Source organism: Anser brachyrhynchus, assembly GCF_964034855.1.
Source record: "Anser brachyrhynchus genome assembly, chromosome: 4".
Classification (NCBI taxonomy): domain Eukaryota; kingdom Metazoa; phylum Chordata; class Aves; order Anseriformes; family Anatidae; genus Anser; species Anser brachyrhynchus.
This window is the reverse complement of record NC_137698.1, coordinates 64836459-64858208: the sequence shown is the minus strand read 5'-3', so window position 1 is coordinate 64858208 and position 21750 is coordinate 64836459. Positions and strand designations below refer to the sequence as shown.

The 21750-nt window shown below is 36.4% G+C and overlaps 1 long non-coding RNA gene across 1 annotated transcript in view; it reads left to right on the top strand.

Annotated features, from left to right (window-relative positions):
• LOC308194808 overlaps positions 1–21750 on the top strand; it is a 113049-nt gene that overhangs the window by 81493 nt on the left and 9806 nt on the right. Inside the window, exons 7-8 of the long non-coding RNA XR_013950881.1 lie at positions 10174–10265; positions 14388–19766. This is a non-coding gene — a long non-coding RNA (uncharacterized lncRNA). The remainder of the gene's footprint in view (positions 1–10173; positions 10266–14387; positions 19767–21750) is intronic.

Below are 21750 nucleotides of genomic sequence, written 5' to 3'. Positions count from 1 at the left end.
AAGTTATCAGGGAACAGTGACTTCATCCCTGTCATCTGCGAGGCATAGAAGTACATCCACAAGCGCAGTGACAAGCACAGCCTGAGCTGGTATGTAATGTTTGATTTGGAATATATTTCAGTGAGTTTAATGTCTACCCCTTATTACACTTAGTGCACAAATGCATATTCATAGTCCCATGCTTCCTCACCTGGCTTTCTGCAGATTCAGCTTCCCATTTGATCCTATTGGTTTGGTGACATTTTTTACTTTACCTTTTTTTTTTTTTTTTTTCTTCACTGTTCCAGTGCAGTCCTTACCTGTTCCACAAGCACATTCAGGTCTACCAGGCTTCTCTGTTCTTAGCTTCCTGCTTACACTGATGCTGCTTCTGATACCTGGAGAAGTTCTGTTTTGGTCACCATTACACTTTTATTAACCTTTTTAACTTTATTCTTTTAAAGCTCACTTCCTTACAAAAGTTGCCCTGTGCTTATTTGCTCAGAATTGGCACCTCTCTGTTCTCTTTTATGTCAAAATAGCACATCTTTTCCTCTTTGTCTGCATTAGAGTACAAGATTTTCAGGAGTAATACTATTTTTTTTTCTGATATGGTCCAAAGGTACATGCATGAGATTGTTTAGGAAGCTTTGACAGCTTTGACTGAGGTATAACAAATAGATATAGCTGGGGAGAAAAAAACAAAACAAAACAAATATTTGGACATGTAATTATTCTTCAGGATTATACTTGGCTAAGAAATTTGTTATTGCTTTTACAGACACGAAGAAGGGAACATGAGCAGAAAAACTTGTCATCTTTTTCTTCTTAATTAGTTGAATAAATGGTATTGTCCCTGCCCACAAACATTTTCTTTAAGGATGTTCTATGGAGGGATAATGATTTTTTTTTTTGTATTCCTTAAGAAATTTATAGACTTACTACTCTCATACCATCTCACTATTATTTTTGCCAGCAGGAGTTTTGTTTCATTTGGGGATAAATTTCCTATAAGTCTTTTGTGGCATAGGAAATATTTATTTGATAATCTCAAATAGGTGTATCATCAGGAACACTATAGAAAAACATTTTGTGTATAACTATTATTATTCCTTGAAGAAAGTCCTTTACAAAACTCCAAAATATTTTGCCATTGTCAACATTTCCTATATTTTATGTAATAATTTATAATACTTATATATAATATAATATGATATGATATATAATATATATAATTTTATTTATATAATAATTTATATATATATATTTTTTGTGCATTGATATCTTCTGCTTTGTTAATATTTTTACTGAGGCTTTCTTCAACCAGTTTTCAGTAGCAAGTATTCATATTGTCTTACTGCTTATATTTTCTTACTGCTTTCTGTAAAACAAATAAATAAATAAATAATTTCACTACATAAGAGTTCAAAAAAAGAATGGTAAAGATAGCAGATATAGTATTGCCAGAAATGACTACTGAAAACACTGCAAATCTGAAAAAAAAAATCTGAAAAAAACACCCTGTTTCACTTCAGGGAGATACAGTTGTCCTTTTATTACCAAATGAAGTTGCATCTATAACTAAATTAGAAAGAAATTTGTCATGCCCTTCAAAGTTTTATGATTTTTTGTTTTCCTTATAAAGCAAACTGAAATATTTTTGAGCACATTATCTTCAGTTGCAGTTACCACTAACATTTTATTGTTGAAAAGCTATTGTCATTATGCTGAGACAAGGCTAAAAAGAACTGGTGATTATTTTTTGTTGGCTGTTCCAAAGACTTAGAAAAGGAAATAATATTTCAGGACTTTCTAAATGAATATACCAAGCAGGATGAGATGTTTCCTGAATAAGCAGGGATTTGTAGCCCACACCTGCAGAAACTGGCTCTGTGGCTTGATATAGCTGAGCAGTGAAATTTTTACTTTTCAGACAAGGTTTAGTTTCCCCAATGAAAGTTCAGTTCCTCCAGTGCTTAGTATTGCAAGTTCCTCTGATGGCAGGAGGCACCCTTTAATGGAATAGGACATACTGTTTTGGGATTATTAGGTGCATGAGCTGCCTGCCAAAGCTTGTTCTGAAATCAAATGCCTGCCGAATCAGCTTCAGGGGATTATTCTGCTACTCCTCTAAGTTTTATGCAACACTGTTTTCCTAGCTGCGTTGTTCCCACATAGGTTCTTAAATCTGTGCTAATATCGAAGGATTAAAATATTACAATTAATTAAGTGATCACTATTAGCACGGACATTAAGTAGTACATTATTCAATGTAAAATAGTGGTTTGATCCCCAGTTCAGTGGTGCAATATGCTCTCAAACTCAGTGCACTCCCAGGATTACCCACTGCAGCCTTTCCCAGGGAGAAGGTAGCAAACACTCGCTGCCAGCACTGTGTTTGCTCCTCCAGCCATGCAGCAGAATCGGTGCTGCAGGGGCCAGTCCAACCCAGCCGCGAGGAGATGCAAAGGAAACCCCTCTCTGGCTCTGGGATATGCAGAGCTCAGCTAACAGGGAAATATACACCCAGGCTTACCATTTTTTATTATTATTTTTTTGTCTGTGACCACTCGGGTGCTCTGCATGACTTTAAAAAGAACTGAAAGCACACATAAATAAATAAAATGACAAAGTTGATGTCATTCTAGGAACACTGTGTTTGTGAAATTCTGTCTGAGACAAACATTAAGCTCTGTTTAAAAAATAGTGTGGAAGCAAGTAACATAAGGTGGGGTTCACTGTATAAGAATATGGTCTCAGATCTGTAAAGGTATTTGGGCTCTTTACTTGAATCTTACTTAATGGGGGTTTGGCACCTACATACTGCTGCAGATTTGAGCCATGATCAATAATCCCCTAATCGTTCACCAAGCCCTCAATCTTTAGCGTGTTTAGAGAAGCAGTCTCAGAAAATCTCTGCTCAGGTTTCTGTGCCAGGTTCCTGATGCCACCATAATGCTTCAGAGGGTTTTTAAGTGTCTAAGAGCTTCAGATGTTGAAGCCAAAATTACATTTTATATGACTCACGGACAAATACATCACTTTCTTTTTTTCAGTGCTGTTATTTCCTGAATAGTCTTGCTGAAGTAGAATTGCACTGGGAGGGGTGAGATACCCGGCTAGCAGAGAGGTTATATATTGTAAGCAAGAAGGATATGCTTTTTATTTTAACTGTAGTCCATTACTTTTTTAATAAACCCCATGTTTACAACCATAGCACACTTCTTTCACTGGCTTTGCATACTGAGAACTCCTTGTCTTCTACAATTTATGTTAAATTCAGGGAAAATAAATTGTCTTGAAAAGGCACCTGGAAGTTTAACAGTTTGTGACTTTTAAGCTCAAACCACTCAGAAATGAAGAAGCAAGTCATTACAAGCACTTGTCGCTTTTCTGTCTTATCTGACGTTTCTATTCTCTTGAGTGACTTTTAACAGAATCAAATCAACACCATCTACTCAAAAGTCGCCAGTCTAGTACTGTTTAGCCAGATGATCTTTCTTTTAATCTGATTCTGTGGAAAGCAGCAGGGTATTCCAGCTCAACAATTTATCTCCAATAACAACAATCAAAGCTGTTATTTTTCTTACTCTCTAACAGAGCTCTGCTTTATCTCCATTGTGGAATTTTCCTTTCCTAACTGGCAGCAGCAGCTCAGGCCAAAAGCTGTGGCAATAAAAGCACAACTGAGGAGGAGGCCCAAGGTAAAAGCAAGATCCCAGTACAGCACATCATCTTCTAACAGTGTTCTCTAAATGTGCTGACTGTACAGTCCAAGAAACATAGTACTATATGATTATTAACCTGTGAACATCTAGCACTTGACAACCTCCTGGACATGCAGGTCAACTAGGACTTTATGATGGTGGAATCTTTTATTTTCTTTCATTTAAAATCAGTTAAAGGAAAATGTACTAAGCTGTAGGAAGATGGATTTTCAGGTGCTACAGCAGCAGAGTCCATGCACCGAAAGTGCATATGAGTGTTGTGTGTGAAGATACTTCCCTCTTCCCTCTCAGCTGTGGTTACTGTCCCAAGGGTAGAGGCAGCAGTATAGAGCTTAAATTTGAACTTCACTGCTCCATTCCCAATTTCAGCATGTTAGCTTAAACCGTGAAGAAGAGCTATAAAAAACCACTAACATCACATAAAAGCAGTGGCCTGTAGTTGTGATTCTGCCACACTGCTACAGGGATAACTGAATTACCAAGAAAAGGGAGATCAGACATCTCAGGGCAGCAAGTTCTTAGGCAGTTACAGCTAGATTTGACATATTCCAGAAACTGTCTGTTCTGGGCATTGTGGATGGAAAAAGTTAGAATGCTGGCTGGGATCTACAGCCATGAGCTGGTTTTGTGAAATTTCATCCAACGTGTGTAACTGAGGATGCCTCAGCCAGCTATAAGGAAAGGCTGAAGGAGAGAAATTTGTACTCTTCTTCCAGCTTTCAGCAGCTAAGAAAACCTCTGAGGCTGGTGCTCATGAAAGATTAGCTGTCACAACCTGAAAGACTTCAGTGCTCCTGTTGCCTCTTTGGGTTTGGTCTTCTAGTTCTCTAAAAATTCAACTGAAAGAGAAGGTATCAGTGTTGCTATCCACCTTTTTTTTTTTAAAAAAAAAAAAAAGATAAATTTCAGAGGAAGTACAACACTGGCGCCTGCCCTTTTCATCTTGGGAAGGATCAAACCTACCTTTTGCATATTCCAGAAGTTGTGCCTTCACTTCCTGGTTTAAGGCAAGTCTGAAAGGAATTTTTTCTTCACCTTTCAGTTGAAGGTGTGCCACTGTGCAAACAGAAAAGCAAAACAAAGGGGGTCAGAGAGGAAAAAGAGAGTCAACAACTGGGAATACAACTCAGAGCCCTGTAACAATCAGTGGTGCCTGGGAAGGGGCCAGTTCTCATACTGTGTATATATTTTATTTGTGGATACTTCAGGGCAAATATGCATAAACAATCTTTGGGGCAGGGAGTAGAGCTCCACGGAGGGACACTATCAGATCACTGATGAACCCCTTTGTGTTCCCTTTGTTTACTGTTTCCATAGCCTCTGAATTGTGTGCTCTTTCTACAACAGTTAAGTCCACCTGGTATATTACATACTGAAATCAATAGGGCCTGCCTACACACTGAGCCAGACAAAAGCTATGAGTTCAAGACAGTGTGCCCATGAGATAGTCTACTTTGTCTCTCTATGTACTAAGCTGAACTCTGCCTTCTGCATTATTTTAGCATTACACGTATCCCCAAAGTTTTTCAGAACTAACAAACTGTCTGTCTCATCAAAGTCCACACTGGGCAATGGGAGTGTTAAGTCAAAGCTGTTAAAAGTTAAAACTAGCAAAAAGTTATTTTAATGATGTGTCTGTACACCACTTAAGTGAATTTCTATTCAGAGATCTGCAAAATCCATGCAAATTTTCTCACTGTCTACATGAACTGTGTGACCACACACTCTCAGCTGAACTTTGAGCACTATGATTTCAAGAGCAGCAGTTTGCAGCACCAGACGACAATAATGTCTTGTTTTCCAGTGTCAGGTATTCACCCCTGAGACCACTGAGGCAGCGACAGAGGTACCTGATAAATCAGGAATAAGCTGTCCAAATCTCACAGTCATAAAATAGTGGACAGCCCAGTAACAGCAGTCTTCTCTTGCAAACTAGCCCTAAAAACTTTCTACAGATTGTGATGTCATTTACCAAATCATTGCTAGCTATGCAAAGTGATACCTGAAATAATCATTGCAGTCAATCACAAGGCCTTTATACAAAAGGTACAAACCGTCCTAATGCATCCTCCTCAGCTATCTCTTCAGAGCTTTTTGTGGTCATAGCAAATGTTTTATGTGGCCTGACCACAGTTGCTGCATAGGCTCTTCAAAGCTCCTAAACACTTGATCTCTCAGATTTTTAAACCCAAATGGTTTAAGCATATGATGAATTCATTTTAGCTGGTAAAGTGATGTGTCTCTATGTGATCAACAACTGAACTTTGTTTAGTTTGGGGCCCTTTTGATTTATGTAGTGTTTTTTTTTTCATCACTCAGTTTGGCAGAGGTGTTTGCATTCCACAAAGCAGCCACATTTATAGCTTAGTCACTTGGGTTTCTTCTCCTCAGGAACTGATGGAAGAAGGTTGGCACCTCTCAATGGTGAAACAGCCAGCCACAACTCTGAATTGCTGACTTCTTTCCATTAACTGTAGAGATAACTTATTACATCTAATTTCCTAACTTAAATGTCTCACTTAAGTCACTAGAGCTAGGCAGGATGAATCCAGGCCCATCCGTATTTTTGGTTAGTGCCTCAGTCACTACTAGCTGACGTTTTAGTTACTAGGCTGGTGACATGTAGCTGAGCCATCTAATTCTATCTGTACACAAAGATTATGGTATTTAAAACATAATGTTACTTCTCCTTCAGGCTTTTATGGACATCTGTGGATTTTCTCCATAACGTATTTTCAGCTGTTTAGGTAACATAATTGACAGTATTGTTAGTTCAAAAGACTGCATCTGTAATCTAGCACAGACAGCGTTATGTAAGTAAACACTTAATGAGCTTTTGAAATTAAGGGAGGAGATATAATTTAACACATAATATGCTTTGAGTACTGCAAAATTCTGATTTACTATGATCTCATAGAAGAAATAATAGTACTACTTGTCTTTTATATTGTGTGTACTGGAGGATATATGCCCATGGCAAACTGGAGAACAACATGATCTTTCCCTAGAAAATTGTAATTAAAACATGTCTGAGTTTTACTACTCTTCAATGGCTGTCATTTCGTTCAGCAGCCTTTGTATGATAAAACACACTACTTTGTTGTTGTCAGTGAGAGTGCAGCTCACCACAGTCTCAGAAGCTGGACTCAGTGAAATACTATGAGTGCACCCTCTGGGCAGGCTGTACATCATCCATGAGGCAGGTAGCTTGAGCTTCTCCTGCTACGGTACCTTCCTTTTTCAGGAAGAGACCAACCTGCAAAATGGTTTATGCAACCAATGAATGAGGCAACTGTTAGAGCAAGATGAAAACATGTCACTTTGCAAGTGCAGTTGCCTTGGTGAGCTACAGCTAAGCACCATGGAGCATTGAAACAGGTTGCCATTTTAATGATTTCCAAATAATGACAGTGAAGTGCATTAAAAATCCATCCAAATCATGAAACTACTGAAAGGATGGAATTAAACTCTGAGACCTTAATCTCTGTCTGTGGCAAGGACAGGTCCCAGTTTTTACTCTTCTTCAAAAAATTCAAGTCTCTTGCTCCCCCTACAATTGTATCAAAGGGGAATAGTGGCATAACCACCAACATTGGTTCTTTGGAAAAATGATTATGCACAGAAACACTTGCAGGTGCACCGGTACAATAAAGATGGAGAATGAAGACCTCAATGTCCCTATCATTTTTCTGCTGGGCAGTATGAAGCAATTATTAGCATGCTGTCTCTTTTAGATAGCATATTGAGGGTGTTGCACTCCTATTAGGAGGACAATATAGAGAGCCTAGATACTTATGAGAAGGTGCTTTCCAGTGTATTTGACAGAGATTGAGAATGGTTGCCTAAATTCTTTATATGACCTGTCCCTTATTCAGGAAAATAATTCAAGAACAATACATTATGTAGGCAAAAAGATGTATATGGAGAATTCTTCATTCAAATTGAGTTATTCTTCTCCTGTTTACTGCTTTTATTTCATATATTTATTCTAGATACATAGGACTTTTCATTTGTTTGTTTGCTTGTTTTTACTGGAAAACCTATTATTATTTAAAATGTTGGTGTTATTTTAGTTTCAATTGTGATCACTTCAAATGAAAATAAAATTGCCGCTTGTTGCAATAATTAGTAACTTTGTCTCATCTCATCCATATGGATATAATCTCAGTGAGGTCACTGTACTGCAGATAGCGTGTGACACAGACACTTGCTTCTGAGCTGAATTTTAGCCTGCATGCTGTGTCATAGCTAGTTTTTTTAGTTCTTTTTTTTTTCTTTTTTTTTTTCTTCTTTTATAGTGGGAAGCTGAGAGGAGTTTTGTAAAGCCAAGAAAGGGAGTGGCATCTGTTACTGCTTGTTTGCTGCAGCTAGCTTTTATAGCACCCCACCGTTTCAATAGTTTCATGGAAGAAGGAAAATATGCCTCCTTCAGGCTTGGCTGGATTCAAAATTAGCTGCTGTTCTTTTATTAGCTCAGATCTCTCTTGTTAGCAGCTTCGCATCATGAAGGGGGTCTGATATTACACATGCAGGGCTGTAATTTTGCCAGTTTGATGATTAACTGCCTTTGTGGTAAAAAGTTCTCAACACCTTTTGACTTTTAGATTGACTTCTGTTTGACCCACTTTCTGTTATGTTCTTTGGTTTCAGCAAGCAATAAGTGTTTCAATTCTGATTCAAATCTCGCTTATGAAGCTTCTCCATGCTCAAAATAGAGTTTCTAAACATAAGTTATTTTTGAAAAGTGTCCTTAAATTTAAGCAGCCATTCCAACATTATTAATAGCTCTTGGAGAAAAAGCTCTTGTGTTTTTTAATTTGGCACAGAAATGGTGTAAGTATTGTCAGATAACAGCTTCCCCAATTAACATAAATAGCATATGCTCAAATGACTATTGTTCCCAGTAAGGAACCCACCAAGGTCATTTTATTTTTTTGGGTACATGGAATAACTTACTAGTCATCCTGTGCAGGTATCTGGAAGATGTTATTTACAGACTTATTAAAGTAAAGAGTATATAAAATTACGGCTCTAAAAAGGGGGTTGTAACCTTAAGCATTTCAAGAGAAAGTCATGATTAGTAAAAAGATTTGGAACAGGAGTTAGCAGAAAACAAACATGAGTTTATTTAAAACATTTTTCCACCATTATTTTTCACCATTATTGGCTGCCTTTAAGTCTCTAAAGAAGATATTTAATATATATATGTTTTCATAGCTTTAACCTAAGTAGGCTTTTTTCTAAAAAAAAAAAAAAAAAAAAAAAAAAAAGGAGATATGGCAAGAATGCTGTTTACTGCTTTGTTTTATTGCTCAGATAACACACACCTCTGCATTGCTTTTTATTCTTCCAACATAATGCCCTGACATTACTTTTGACACAGCACCATATCTTTTCTAAAGCATACATTGCTTTCATAAACTTTTTTTTTTTTTTTTTTTACATAATAATATCTTAAAAACAAATGTTTGGTACTAGAAGAAGGAATGCTGTTGGCTGAAGAAACTGTTTCAAATTTTACTGAAATAGATGTGAGCCATCTGCAACAATTTTACACTTTCTATCTAAATATTTCTAATTTATACATTATATGTTAAAATGAAACTGTCAGCATCTAATGAATATATTTATTAGATCATACAAAACATTGCAAAAAGTGAAGAAAAGAAAGAAATAACTTCATTTTAGTATTTTTATATATGAGTGTAATAGACTTTGCATTATCATACAGAAATGCTGTCTTCTGAACACTGGTCTTAGCCAAGCCGTTGACAGAAGACAAAAAACAGATGGAAGTTCTTTAATTAGTTTGAATTCTTGCCTTAATAAAACAAAGAGACAAAAATAAGAGTATCTAGGTACAACAATATTGCCTTGAAATAAGTGGGAGTAGAGATACAGTTACAGCAACCTGAATTCCTGAAAATAAATCATAAAAGCACTATTATTATCCATTTTTGTGTCAGTTCTGAGTCTTTCATTTCCAGTAAAGATTGTACTGACAGTCAAACAAATTTGGAGAGTTTTGCAGACAGGCATGACTTTGACATGCTAAGGTCTTCCTTCTCCTGACTCTATTATCAGGCTACCAATCTGCTATAATTGCTATTTAATTGATTTAGAAGGAATATGATGGTTCTCTATTGACTAAGATTCTTGGATCATCAAAACCAGACTGCTAAAACTTTAGATTGCAACTGAAAAGTAGAAGAGGAAATTGAGAACTGACATCAAGCATACATCTCCTGGAGCAAATGATGCTTTTTTACACCAAAATGCTGTGAGACAATCCTGGCCTTTTCTTTCCATTCTTGGCACCTGTGGTAGCATTCATTCCAAACATTTTTTAAAGAGATAACATTTCACTTTTTTTTTTTTTTTTCCCCCCCATGTACAGAGGTGGTACCTTCTTCTGATATGGGGGAGTTATAGCTAACTAACATCAGTGTTATTCATATTTGTACAGGAAACCTGGCTTTCAGAGTACACAGTGGTATGTATAGACTCCTCCATGTATGCAGTCCTGGGAAATGATGCATCAAACAACACGTTCTGCAGGTATTTATTTCGCAATGAATTCCCATTAGTTTTCATCAGACGTTTTGATGTCCTTGTTTGCTGTAATGCTGGTCATAGTACATGAGTAAAGACGAATAATTCCACATTCTTTCTCTGTAAATTCATCACTTATGTGCATTAGTCACATATTATCATTAAAAAAATACCTCTGCTGTATTTTTCTCAAGTTACCCAGCATTATTTTCTACTGCAGAGTACTGCCCATGTTCTAAATGGGTATTTTGTTTCCTAATATGACAGAACACAAATGTGTAATTAAGAGTGGGGAAAAAAAATCTGCAGCTTATCCTTGGACAGGTTTCTACTCATTTAATTTTATTGCAGTTGTTGGAATACAGTATTTAAACATAGCTTGGTCTGTTCTGCTCTCTAACTGTCTGACTCTCCTAGAAGCGCGGGATGGACAGCAAGAGGTTTTGTATGAACAAATTGCCCCTCCTCAAAGATCCATGATTTATTTTTATGATAAAAATCTCTTTCATCAAAATTTGAACTACTTCAATCACAAATATTTTTCTTTACATCACTTATTTAGAATATAACAGTATCTAAACTGTGTACTCTTCACACAATTCCTCACCTGACAACTGCACAGTCTGAAACCGTTTTACAAAGCATCAAGAAAACCCCAGCACATGAAGGCAAGATTTCAAATGAGTTTTGGTTGTCACATGCATGTTCGCCTTAAAAGCACTAGTACTCCTCTCTTCTCACTCCCAGTTCCCATCCACTCTCTGCACTTCCTCCCATGCTTTCTTATCTAGAAGAGTATGCATTAATCTGCATTAAAAAAAGAGTTGCCTTTATTTCCTGTCATTTTCTGCAATTTTCCTTTAGACTCAAACCTCTAAATTATATAGGGAAATATGGTGCCACATTCACATGCAAACTATTTTTAGAGAACATGAATAATTACACCAGATGGTTGTTTAATTCTCTTGGCATTATCTCTACTGTACATTTATGGCTTAAAGTAATATTTCCTTACACTTTCCAATATCTCTGGAAGGTCATGGGTAAGTCCCATTTCTTTATTTACATCTGATCCCTTTTATAGACTTTTTTTCAATGCTACAGCTGTCAGAGGGCCACAGAGATGCTGATCTGCAGACTTCTCAGTAAACTAGTCAGCTCTTAGAACCAAAGTATGTTCATAAGAAAACATTACATCTTTGACAGCAGATTGTTGTTAGTGTTTTATATACAAAGGAGAACTACTTATTCTATGATTGCCTCCATTTAATCTTCTGAGATTTACTAAAATTACCCTTTTCAATTGCCTCTTCATTTTATGCAGCAGTGAAAACAGGTGAGGTGTTTCTTCACATTCTGCATACCTTGACTGCTTTGTGAGTTGCAGAGGAAATTTCTGCAGTTCAGTCTGTTCTCTCGCTGAGTGAAATTACCTCGGCAATTACTCCCTTCCAAATTCTTAAACATTTGGACCAATGTTAAAGATTTATTCTTTAGGTGTTATTTCTGAAAGCCGCAGATTGTTATGTGTCAAAGTTAATTCAACTGATGTAGAAAGCTTAAAGCACACATTCTCAGGAAGTATCTGGCACTATGCACTAAACTGTGGAGGATGAAAATTTTGTATCACAAGAACTTCTGAAATATTTTTTTTTTTCAGTTCTGGAACAAAAATAAAATCTTTAAAACATTTACACAGGAAAGGAAATACATGAAAGTATCTGTCTTTGGCTCCAAAACCCAACTAGTTTTGTTTAATATGTTTATTTATAACCCATGATGCTTAGAGAACTGGTCTTAGTTACGGAAGCCATCTGTTCTGCTTAATTCCTAAACCTTTGTTCCAGCATTTCTCTACAGAAAGCGAAAAAAGAAAAAAAAAACTTTACTTTTGTCACTAAATGTTAGACTAGTGTCCTAAGTGTGAGATATAGAAACATTTCAGCTTCAATGAATATGTTGGTGTACTTTCATTTTGCTAGAAAGGTTCTGATCAGCTCAACTAAGGCTGAACAATGGAGACACATGAGAAAACAGAGAAATACTGATGATTTTGGCACTTCTGAAACTGGAAGGTGCTCAGCAGTGCAGTAACTGACTCCCACTTAGAAACACTTGGCTATATTCAGCACAAAAAAAAAAAAAAAAAAAAAGCATCTGACTGATTTCTCTTACTATATATGTCTGTACACCTGCAAGTTAATGTGCAACAAGCAAAAAATTTTGCACTCCATGCAGCAGCTGACCTTTTATGATCATCTGTAGTCTGCATTCAGAACAGGGTGTCTCAGCTATGACAAGAAACATAGTTTAGGACAATTTAGGGTGGCACTGAAAAAGGATGGGAAGGGAAGGGAAGGGAAGGGAAGGGAAGGGAAGGGAAGGGAAGGGAAGGGAAGGGAAGGGAAGGGAAGGGAAGGGAAGGGAAGGGAAGGGAAGGGAAGCGAAGCGAAGCGAAGCGAAGCGAAGCGAAGCGAAGCGAAGCGAAGGGGAAAGTCATAGAATCATATAAATAATTTAGGTTGGAAAAGACCTCTAAGATCATCTAGTTCAGCCAAGTCGTTCAGTACTTCTTCACTAGTTTGGTAGCATTCAGAGTATTATCAATTCAGAGAATTCATGAATTTGAGATTATCATCATTAATATTTTGTCACTACCTAAATGCTTCTGCACAAGGACTGCTCTATGGAACACGAATCTGATTAATTACATAGTTTGTATGCTAGGTGTCAGGAAATGACATTGAAAATGTTTCTGGGTTCCAATACCTTTCTTCTTGTGAATAGCATTTAACTGAGATGTGTTTAACTTTTAACAAGTAATTCAGAATGCATGGATTAAAGTGCTAGTTCATTTCTAGGTTTTATTGGAAAAGAGCACCAAGTCTAGGTTCAAGTTTTGCTAATCAATCTGTATGATTTATTTTCCTCATGGAATTATCTTTCCACATCTGTGTAATAGGGAATATGTCCCTTTTCATAAAACAATTAAACACAGTGGAAGCATAGATCAAAGATCTCAAGTGAGTTCAGTGAAAATGCAAACTCCAGGAGAAAAGAGCATTCTCTGGACCAGAAGGCAGTGTTAAGTTCTTCCTTGGTGCAGAGAACAGATTTGGGGCAAGTCATGAAAAATTCTGCAGGTGAACTCCAGCTATGTAGACTTGCTACCTAACTTTTCTTGCCCTTTCTGTGCATATAAGATGTGAGTGAAATTCCCTTAAGTTTTCCCTTTTTCTTATCTTGGTTGGGAGGCATTGCTTCCACTCTAACCTTGAGTAACTTCCTAACTCCCATCAAATCTGTCTAGTTTATGCACTTGAGAAATACTAGAAACAGAAAAGACAAAGTGTGACAACATACACCCGTTCATCAATTCTGAATGAATCATAAATATACTGAACAAGTGTGACATGATCATGCAAAAGGACCTTATTCTTGGCATATGGAGAAGAGAAATACAGGACTCAGCAGCAAATGTTGTGCAACACAGAAAGCAAACTTCTGCTAGAAAATTATATCTGCCTCTTAAATGATAAACTCTCACCATCACTCCGAACTAAAATAAATTCCACATTTTGTCATTACATTTCCCACATATATGACTTTTTTATAACCTTACCTAACAGAAGTTGTCATTTTAAATAGAAACATGACATATTCAGATAGATTATCTAATTAAGTTCATAACTGCAGTATAAACTACAATGTAGGGAAGAGAAATATGAGCTAAAAAGCAGGGTTAATTGGTGTTTAGAGTTCTAAGGTAATATGGTTGGACTGTTCACTTCCCAGGGCTTGTTTTAGCTTGCTGAGGGCTAGCAAAAGTATTTATATTGTACCATGCAGTCTGCAACACCAGGTCAGGTGTGAATACCTTGTATATAAAAATGGCTAGTGCAACTCTAATAATTCTTTTGTCATCAAAATTCTAAACTCTCAACAAATTGGAAACTTGACTTTTAAATCTTTGTCAACAATCCTTAGCAGAACTGTCAGGAATCAGATAAGGGTCAGTGCTGATATCCTGATATCTTAAATACAAGACTATCCAAAAACATGAAGAGTAATTCATATAATTCATAGACTTTTTCTTGTTGTTGTTGTTGTTTTTGTTTAACAAAACAGAGCATACCAGACAATTTTGAAGAAGCTGGAAAACCTATTAGCAGTGTTACACAAGTTTTCATCAATGGTGCTCATCACCATGTTCCAGTAGACTTCATCTCTCCACTTGAATTTGATCAGAAATATCCTGTGATGAAAACAACTTTGGCAGCAGTACCAGAGAGGGTAATGTCTTGTAGGCATGATGGGAAGCTCTAGATTAGTGTGATAAATGCTTGTGTCCTTCTTTTAACAGTGCTGATATTTCTACTTCAGCCAGTGCTGTCTACCTGATTACTCTCCACCACCTCAAGACTCTTCATCTGGAGGCAGAATCCTCTGGATGGCAGAACTTTGTCTTTACCTATGGTGAAGTCATTCCTCTTCCTTCTATGTTGTTTTGTCTACAACATCAGCTCAAATTCATGTTTTTCATGATATTCAAGAAGCTCACAGGCAGAACTTTCCTACCTACAGAGCACTAAGTTGTACATATTGATCCTACTTTCTGCTTAACGATGGAGAACTACCTCGAACAATCTGGAAGTGGCTATACTGTAGCTTAATGCTGAAGGTTGAAAGTGCTGTAAAGGTGTCACAGAAGAGTAATATTATTGCCTAACTGTAAACAACAGAGCTTAAAAGACACTATAATTTTCTTCTCATAAAGCACATTTAATTGTAGTTTTATTGTACCTTCAGTGTTTATTAAGGCAATAATGCAATTATTAATTATTTAAGCATGACTTTATAATAAAAGCTGCAATATCAGGTGTCCTGCCACCAGTTATCTAGTTCAAATGGAGTCTGCATATACCACAGCAGGAGAAAAGTTTTGTTCTGTCCCCAGATTGACAAAGTTAGTAGAGTAGCAAGCGATTTTCTATAGATATGGCCAAATTCAACTCTTTCCATATTGCCCCAGACAATTCAGGAAAAGCTTCAAATAGCTACATCAGATTAGGAATTGGTCCAAGTGGTGCTGTGGGCAGTTGTCGCTATCTTTTTTTAAAAGGATTTATTCAGCTTTCCCAAAATTCATTTGAACAAAATCTGTCAATCTGCCTTGTAGGTAATGTCTGACAATTTGATGGATGGATCACATTTTCTGATATTAGCAGAAAAAGAGAACACTTCTCTCCACAGAAAAGGGCTGTAAGATTTGTGTGGAATGTACCTTCCTCTTCTGTCAAGGCAATTGAATGATTACTATAATAAGTAATGTTAGACCAGAGGCAAAAGATTAAAAAGTTAATCCCTGACCCTCATAGGATCTCCCTGAAGACAGTGCAGCATTCTGCATGAAAAGGAGTGATGTTTTCATTTCAGTAGTGATTAGACAGGGATCTACATTGCAAACACAGAAATAGTCACAGAAATGTACTGTCATGCTGGCAGTGCCAACAAAATAGGAATGAAATGTCTGGGCAGAAGTAATACAGAAACACTTATTCTCCCAATCTTCTGCTTTCTCTGAGCTGCAGGATACTGGGGGAATCTTGCTTCATGCTCACACATTCTGGAACAGCCGAAATATTAAAATAGGGGGGTTATTAAAATAGGGGGTTATTTAGTAACCCACACTGACTCCAGTACTGATCAGTGTAAAGGGTTTCAAAGAAAGCAGCAGGGATCCTCCACAAAGATAGTTACAGAATAAACTAGCAAAATCCTCTTTCTAGTATATACTGCTTTATTCCCTCTGGGACATCTTTCTCCATAATTGGCAATGCGTGACTTTGCATAATCAGTTCTAATTAAAAAAAAAAAAAAGTACAGTTTGGCCATGACACAGAAACCTGCTTTTTAAAAGAAAACAGTGTTCTAAAATTGAAACTAATTTTTTTTTCAATGCTATGAAGAACTAAAACAGGTGAGTAACTGGGTTACATCTGCGTGCCTGATTTCCACTGCACATCACTTGTGCCTGCAATACTGCCCTAAAGTCAGCAAGGATGCAGTGATGTACAGCCCAATGAATGTGGAGATGGATTCCAGCAGCAAAACCTCTTTACATTGCAAGACTACCTCAGAGAATTGCCAGTATATTTCCAGATCTCAGCAGGCCATCTCTGAGGGTCAGGAAGCCCAACTGATTTTTTTTTTTTCTATAACATCATGCGTACTCTATCTCAAGGTCTGGTAAGGAAGCATATTCACTGTCCTTATTTATGAGTTTGCATGATGAACATGCAGCTTTTTGAAAAAAAAAAAAAAGAATAGTGAGGTGCTTAATTTTATGACGAGAAGATGCAATCTGGGTAGATCCATCTATCTGCTAGAATTGGCAGATGCACTGCAACTGTAACTAAGCAGATTTACAGATAAAAACACATTCAGACTGGTGAAGCCTTGCTGGTAGAGTGGAACATTTCAAAGGCATCTTTAAATGGAGTGAAAAAAGGGTATTTCTGTGAAACAAAACTGCATTCCTGTAGGAGACAGGAGTTAAGATATGAGCAGTTGCCTTAAGTAAATCAGTCATCAGGCCTGGAGATTGTAGAAAGCTTTGGAAGAGAATATGCACTTAGTGGTGTAATTCTACTTAGGAAAAAAAATCATAAAATCAATAAAGTCATATTAGCCTGTATTCACTTCAGAGAGGGGAAGCCAGTGACAGGATCTGCCAATGATTTGGAGTTCACTTAGAGAAAACCTGCCAGAAAACAAGATAAGATAATATGATGGTCACTAACCAGAAAATACCAGGAAGCAAAGCTGATGACAATGTCATGATCACGTTACTGTTTGATTTATCTGTATCTACTTCCAAGCACAAAATTCTGTTTTCTCTTTTTTGTCCTATGATTTAATTGTTGTTGAATTAATTCATAGAGGCCTTAAACTGCTTCCATGCATGGTGATGAGGAGTGACCCTAAAGGTTTGACAGTTGCCTCAACTCACCATGGTTTGTCCTGTCTTCTCATTAAACTCCATCTCTAACTATTTTTCCTGGATGAGGGGCTCTTTATTCCACATGCACCTGGAGAGAGCAGAGTGTGTGCATCCCATGTGAGTGCGTAAGACCATGAGGCCTAGAGGAGACCATGGGTTCCAGGCACAGCTAGTGGATAGACTGAGTGTCTGCTACTGGCAGGACCCGCGTTGTGTCTCTCTACGTATATGTATACAAAATTTCTATTAATAAGTATTTATCCTGATCAGCTAGAGAAGGGAATAGGAGGATGCCATTCTTACCATTTGTGTTTGCATGCGTGGTGCTTTCTGTTTGTATTGACCTGTGCGGCTGGCCATGTGTATATGTATACATATATTGCTATTAGGAGTACACACAGCTGCACTACTGGCTGGACACGGGGACTTGGCAGTGCAGCCATGCCTCTGCTGGGCTACTGAATTCAGCTATTCCTAATGTCTGAAGCTGACAAGCAACTAAACAAAGCTTTAGAGCTAAGAAGTTCAGTGCCTCTGAGACCATCATAAATTACTTCAAGTGGGTATTGGTCAAGTTTAACTAAGATAGTTTTGGAACAAAATAAAAATCAAAGAAACAAGTGATATATTATACCGTACCACTGAGACAATATATAAATTCTTCTGGCTCTCTAATGAATGTTAAATTGACACATGAGATCAAGAGAAATGCATTTTCTACCAAGGAACAAAGCTTGCATTATCAGCAAATAGAAAAATATCTTTCTGTGTAGTGTTTTGCCTGTACATAGTACAGTCTCCTGTGGTGAACTGCTGTAACACTTGATGTTTTGGAACAACAACAACAAAAAAAAAAGGAATAGAAATAGAAAAAAGGAATAGAAATAGAAGCTGAGGGTTACTATTTTGCAGCTACAATGTTGGGGGTTCTGTGCAAATGATGTGTATTATCATCATCAATGTCATGCGATTTCAATGAGTAATCATGCGTTCTTGTTATTCTCTCAGCTAAAATAATAAATGAAAAAAATGGAAAATTGCACCAAATTAATGTATTCTTGTGACAAAATAGTGATGAGAACTGAAAGTCATTCACAAGACAAGCTAAAATCTGTTTGTTCTGATGCCTTATATGGAGTAATCACAAAAAAATGGATGAAATAGTTGAACTGAAATATCAGAAAGAAAGAAGCTGCCTCTCTTCACAAAGCAAACACTCCATTGATCCTTTGAAACTGTATATCACAAACAGAAAAGCTTGCAGCCTTGGAGAAAACGAGTCTCATTTAAATGACTACACTAGTGAGACCAAGTCTATCCATTATAAAGTTCTGTTACCACAACTTTCTCACTTTGTAATGAGTCACACATCCCAACTCAGTAATGCTTGTAAAATCTCAGACAGAGGCAGTTATGGCAAGTAGGATAAATCCTTTGGCAGAAGGGTTTAGTAGGGGTATACTGATCTGGTTCACCTGCTTTAAGCCTTCAGCTGAAAATATTGATAAATTCACATAACTTGGTTTTTGTAGCATAGTGTAAACATGCCTATTGTAACCTGCTGTGGGGTTCTTCGAATATAGCTATGGTGGAAATAGAGATTTGTCACATAATCCAGAGGTCATTTTGGGAGCCAGTGTAAATGTAGAGGCTTTAACACATTTCTTAAAGCACAGACCCCACATGTCCTCCCAGAATAATACTCAAATAACTCGCGTATAAGTGCTTCTCATTGCTAGAAAAGCATGGAAAGCTCTACATATTTATTTATTTTTTAAAACTTTTGGGGGATAAAACTGTTAAACTTTTCACAGGTGGTTGGATTGCATATTTTCCTCATTTTCTGGGCACACAATGTGAAATTCTGGAGTCTGATTTGCACAGGTGCAGAGTACACACAGCTGCAAGCGAAATCAATGAAAGCTGTGGTGTGAACACATGAAATGCTCTGTAATTCTAAGCTGAAATGCATCTTTAACATTGTAAAGCCATATACTGAACTACTTTACTGAATTTTTCAGGGGTAAGAAAATGATGAGCCATACGCAGCTACTTGGAGTAAAATCTTACATGACAAGTTGTTGAAATTTGGCAAGATTATATTAAAGTGAAAACCCAGTCTTTGTATGAATGCAATGTGTTAAGCACTCTTAAGAAAAGGTGACATAGTCCCAGTCTAATTTATGATAGCTGTTTTCAGAATCCTTATTGTTCATTATAAAAACCTTTCTACTGTGGCAGGAAAAGTTTAGCATCAACTAACAGAAGCTTATTTTCAATTCAAAATTAATGGCTGAGATGTTTTTCTTCCAAATACTAAAAGCACTTAAAACATGAGTGGCTAATTGACTGTCAACTTTACATCAGTTAATGGTATTTTGCAGGTACTTAAGTTTAAAGAGGTCTATATTCTTTTTGCTCTGTCCAGCACTTTGGAATCCTAGTATTCTCTGTTAATGGAAATTTGCATTAACCGAAGAGAGAAGAATATAACCTTTTGTAAGGTAAGAAGCAATTAGCAGTATGTTTAAATTATGGAACTGAATTTTTATTTCAAGTTTAATTACAATTTATACTTTTGAGTCTCCTTCAAAAAGATTGACCATTTTCTTTGATGATATGTCATCTGATCTGTGTAACATCACCTTGCAAGCTAAGTAGAACAATTAGGAGAAAATCACTATGCATGTTGTAACATTTGAAAATATGGGATATATTTTCACATAAGTCTGCCATTTCAGATTTGCTAGCCATTGCTAAAGCAGAATGGATACTGATAGAACATCATTTTGGGGAAAGATGGAGTTAACAAAATGAAATCTTGTAAAAATGACCACACAAGAGCTTTTTCTTCAGTTTACATAGCTACTTCATAGTTTGTGGAGAATTAATTAGTATGGGAAAAGTATGGAAGTGTGGAACAAATAAGTATGGAATTCCAAGGTCTGAACTTCATAACCAAGTTTGTCTAAGCTTCCTTGTGATCATAACCAAAATTAAAGTTCTACTTCCATATTAAATGGAAAGTTGCTTAGATTTTCTGGAATTAACTTACAAAGCTTGATCATATATTGCTTTATAATAAATTGCATGGCTTTATTTTATTTATTTTATTTTATTTTATTTTATTTTATTTTATTTTATTTTATTTTATTTTATTTTATTTTATTTTATTTTATTTTATTTTATTTTTTTATTTTATTTTCAAATAATAATCAAGACCATGAACAGAAAAGAAAATACAAAATGGACATAAAAATATCAGAGGGGAAACAACCTGTTTAATTAATGGAATTCAAATTATTACCAGTGGAGAAAATTAGGAGTATCTGCAGTGCAGTAGATACACAATATATTGTTATAATGGCACAAAATCCTGAAAGACATCCTTTATACTTTAATATCCAAAAGAAAAGGAAATTTTAAAAGAAGATATTTGTTTGGACACTTCTTAAACACACAGATTTAAGCTAGACAGACCTTCAAGACATATTAGTTACTTGTATGCAAACAGAAAGCTTTGGTGCTTTGTGTAAGTATAATAATTTGGGAGTACATATTTTACATATAATTAATGTTGCTGTTTGGAGGGGCATACATTTTGATCAGGTTTCACTGTAATGAACATCAGAAAGTCATCAATTTAATTTGATTTTGGAGATAGTGGAGTGATGCTGTGGACAAGTGAAAAGCTATTTGCTACTTTTTCTAGTGTAGTATCTCTTTTTAACTTTGGTCAGATTTCATGGCAGCAGAGGTCATATAACTATATAATCAATGTAGCAAATTCAGGAAGGAGGAGGAATTACAGTGGGAAGGGAAAAATATCTTCTATTTGCTCATATAGTCACCCTACTTACATGGAATTCTGCATAACAGTTTCTCAGTTTTGGAAAATTGTTAAGCTGATCCCAGAAATTCTTCCTAGGAAAAAAATAGTTCTTTGGTGTAGTCTGGAGTTTTCTCAAAAGGAAATTATTATGAGATCTGTTGGTGAAAATGCTTAAGCAAATATTTGAGAATTTTGAAGTATAAGAGGAAAATAATTTTAAAAATTGTATTTTTTCTTTTGTTTCTTTCCTATTTTTTTAAGACAGCGTTACTTAAAGGCAGTAAAGTTCAGTAGTGCTCAAGGCAACTAAGAGAACAGGAAAGGCAATGCACGGTGTAGATATTGGGAACAGTAAATTATAGGATGCGTCTCTCAATCAGTTTTGAGTTGATATTGTGCCAGAAATGTTGTCCTTTCAATGGAATCAGAAGCATTAATTAAACAGTCCTTACCTTAACTTTACTTTGTACTTACTGAATGTCTCTGACATGTAATAGTGGAACACCGCTTGGGGTAACTGCACCCATTTCAGCTAAAATTCTCATTGTTTTTTTGTTGCTGTTGTTGTGGTTTTTTTTTTGGTTCTAAATCATAAAATAGTCTCACTGTGAACCTTATAATGTTGGCTGGAGATTCAGGAAGTCTAGGGCTCAGTT